The 4284-nt window shown below is 34.2% G+C and overlaps 1 pseudogene; it reads right to left on the reverse strand.

Annotated features, from left to right (window-relative positions):
* Positions 1-2690: 2690 nt before the first annotated feature.
* Positions 2691-3614, reverse strand: LOC102130907 (large ribosomal subunit protein uL18 pseudogene; annotated as a pseudogene).
* Between the last annotated feature and the right edge of the window lie 670 nt (positions 3615-4284).

Genomic DNA, 4284 nt, shown 5'->3' on the forward strand with positions numbered 1-4284 from the left:
ATTTCAAAATCAAATTTTTTGTGTGTGTGCATGTGTTTTGCTTTTGAGTTCCTTGTGTCATCTGAAAATTAGTCCTTTGTCAGATGACTAGTTTACAAATATTTTCTTCCATTCTGCAATTGTGTATTCACTCTGTTGATTACTTTTTTTTTCCTGGCAGAAGCTTTCTAGTTCAACATAGTCTCATTTGCCTCTTTTTGTTTTTGTTGCCTGTGCTTTTGAGGTTTTATCCATACAAGCTTTATCTAGATCAATGTCCTAAAGTGCTTCTCCTGTTTAATTTTTAGTAGTTTCATAGTTTCCTGTCTTACATTTAAGTCTTTAACGCAGTTTGATTTTATTTTTGTGTATAATGAGAGAGAGAAGTCAAGCTGTATTATTTTGCATATGAATATTTAGGTTTCCTAGCTTCATTTATCAAAGAGACTGTCCTTTCCAAATTTGATATTATTGGCTTCTTTCCAAAAATAAGTTGACTGTAAATACATTAGTTTATTTCTGAGTTACTATTCGGTTCCATCGGTCTACAAGCTGGCCCCCTATAGGAATACAAAGTGTATCGTTCTGAAAGCAAACATAACTATTATACAGTTCTGTGTGCAACTGAAGCAGAATCAAATGACATACAGCACAGATGCTAACAGGTAAAACAATACTAGTGGGATATTTTAAACAACAAAATATACCCCAACAGACATAAAATTCTGGTGTTAAAATAATTGTGTGAACTATTCAACAAGAGCTCAGTATAAAATACAATATTGTTCATTTTAAGCACTGTATTCTAAGTACATATCTAAAACTTACTCATATTGTGTAGGTGAAATTTTATACCCGTTGAACAACGACTTTTCATTTCCATTTGGCCCCCTCCACTCCACTCCTGGTAATCACCATTACACTTTGTGTTCATTGTTCCTACCACACACACACACAAAAAGGTTGAGTGGAGAAAGAAAATTTTGAAGGTAATGAATATGTTTATCTTCTTCATTGTGTTAATGGTTCCACTGGTATATTCATATATTCTAACCCAAGAAATTATATACCTTAAAAATATACAATTTTTGTTTATAAATTACACTTTAGTAAAGAAGTTAAAAAGTGTATGTGTGTGTGTATTTATAAAGAGAGAGAGAGAGAAGACAGAAAGAGATGCTCTAAAATGAACAATTATAAATTTTCAAACTGAAAAAAAGAGACCACTTTTATTTTATAGGTACACATGGCCTCTTTCCAAAAATTTATTCTGTGTTAGACCAGAAAGAAAATTTCCATAATAGTATTAAAAAATTATGTATAAATAAAATATAATTTTATTTTCATTCACCTGTCTAATCTAACTATATTAGATGATCTTGTTATACATTCCATAATTTTTTTCAAAAGATTTATGACAGATTATAATTCTCTTTCATTTAACTAATTAATTGAGGTCCATCTTTTGCAAATGACTATTGGCTCCATGAAAGTAGAGACCACTTATTTTGTTGATCATTTCTTCCCAGGATGTAGCATAGCCTGGAAAAATATAGAACAAAAATCATATTTTAAAGTGAATATATGAATAATAAAGAAAATAAAGGCAAATTTTATTAACATAGTATTTACAAATTTAGGAAAAAAACACAAAAGAGAAAATCATCAGTTAATCTCAACTAATGAAGAATTAGACACAGAGAAACAAAGGTTGAGGAAATAAAGATAAAATTTGTATTATGAGATACAAAAAAATAGAAAATAGCAACAGCCATAATAGAAAATTAATATAGGAATATATTTATACATTAATATGTTAATATATTTAGAAACACACAATCATTTAAAAAACTCATTGAAATGATTTACAAAATATATAATAAAAGGAAACCAAAATCCTAAAAGGAGTTTCAAAAAATATTAATGTATTGCAGCCTGATTACTACTGTACTTCCCAAAATAACAAGACCATTAAATATTATGCAGGTTATTATAAAAATAATTATACTAGATTATTTTGTAGGTGAATACTTGTAAGCCGTTGGTGGACATATGATTGTCACATTTAAATTATTAGAGCTTGATGAAAGGATATAATATCTCAATTTTTATAAGAAAAAATTCCAATACAGTCAAAAGACAGTTATAGATTAAGCTTATATTTAATATTGATTCAATAACACAAAATATTAGCAAATACTAAACAGCACTATGTTCAGTAATAATATACCATGACTGCAGACCTCATATGGGTACTTTAAGAATATAAGCAGTTTGGACTGGGTGTTGTGGCTCACGCCTGTAATCCCAACACTTTGGGAGGCCGAGGTGGGTGGATCACAAGGTCAGGAGATTGAGACCATCCTGGCTAACACCGTGAAACCCCGTCTTTACTAAAAATACAAAAATTAGCCAGGCATGGTGGTAGGCACCTATAGTCCCAGCTACTTGGGAGGCTGAGGCAGGAGAACGACGTGAACCCGGGAGGTGGAGCTTTCGGTGAGCCGAGATTGCGCCACTGCACTCCAGCCTGGGCAACAGCTAGACTCCATCTCTGGGGAAAAAAAAAAAAAAGAATATAAGCAGTTTGATATTAAAAATATTGTTATTTTTATTCTTTTTAGTGGTAGGTTGAATGGACTAAATAATGCCAAATGTTTTCTTTTCTTTTTTTTTTTTTTTTCCGTCCATAAGTTTATTGCCTGATCTGAAAAATCATCATAGAAAATTGTTTGGTTTAGCTCTCAGCAGCCCGCTCCTGAGCTCTGAGGAAGCTTACCTTCTTTTGAGCTACCCGATCCTTCTTCTGAGGAAGGGACATTTTGGGACGGTTCCACCTCTTCTTTTTAACTTCTTTCTTGGCTTCTTTTCATAGACTGGATTCTCTCTTATAGCAGCATGAGCTTTCTTATACATCTCCATCATGTCTGGAGTTACGCTGTTCTTTATGTATTGAGAGAACTGTTTCTTGTAAGCATCTTCCTCTTCTTCCATTAAGTAATGCTTGTAATCTGCAACATTCTGGCCAATGATATGCTTCCAGTGTACTTCTGCATTAAATTCCTTACTTTCAGAATCATAACCAGGGAATCGTTTGATACTGTGAGGGATAGACAAGCCTCCATCCACAGCTCCCTTCAGAGCACCAAAAACTTTATTGCCAGTGGTAGTTCTGGCAAGGCCTGCATCCAAATAGCAGGTGAAGACACCTGGCTGACCATCAATGCTTTCCACATTGTATTCATCACCAGTCTCCTCCACTTGGCCTTCATAGATCTTGTCCATGCCAAAGCTATTGAGAAGCCTGTGGGCCAGCAGCAGGCCAGCACAATATGCTACAGCATAATTTGTCAGGCCAACCTTCACACCATATTTTGGCAGTTCGTGTGCATCTACTGTGCAGACTATCATATCCCCCTCTATACAGGCATAAGCAATCTGACAAATGATATCTCTGCTTGTTACATGAACTATCATCCTGTATTTGGGTGTGTTGTGTTTATTTTTATCCTGTATCACCAAGCGTTTCTGAGCATAGTAATCAGTTTTACCCTCTCGTCGTCTTCTAAATTTCACTTGGTATCTCTTAAAGGAGGCCTTACTCTTAACAACTTTAACAAACCCCATCCTTCGGAACAGAGGCCTGCATCTGCGGCTGACAGAGACCTGCAGGCCCAGTGGCGCTAGGTGGGGGGAAAAAGACCACATGTTTTCAACAAGCTTTTAAAATTTAGAATAGCTTTACATTTTAAATGTGTAAAATGTTTAATTAAATCTGCAAACCAGAGAAAGCTTCTGTACAGATTATTTCAGCAAGGTATTAAACCTAGCACTCATTAGTTAGTATTCCATGGTGTATACATAGCACATTTTCTTTATCCAGTCTACTATTGATGGGCATATAAGTTGATCTCATATTTTTGCTATTGCGATTCATGCCACAAGGAACATCTACATGCATATGTCTTTATGATAGAAACTTTTACATTCCTTTGTGTATATACCCAGAAATGAGATTGCTAGGTTGCATGATAATTCTGTTATTAGGTTTTACAGGAATTGCCACACTGTTTTCCACAATGTTTTAAATAATTTACATACCCGCCAATAGTATGTAAGGTGTTTCTTTTTCTCCACAACCTTGCCAGAATCTATTATTTTTGACTTCTGAATAGTAGTTATTCTGACTAGTGTGAAATGGTATCTTATTTTGGTTTTGATTTGCATTTCTCTAATGATCAGCCATGTTGAACATTTTTTCATATGATTGTTGGACGCATCTTCTAAGAAGTGTCTGTTCACGTC

The sequence above is a fragment of the Macaca fascicularis genome, chromosome 1 (assembly GCF_037993035.2).
Source record: "Macaca fascicularis isolate 582-1 chromosome 1, T2T-MFA8v1.1".
In the NCBI taxonomy this organism is placed as follows: Eukaryota; Metazoa; Chordata; class Mammalia; order Primates; family Cercopithecidae; genus Macaca; species Macaca fascicularis.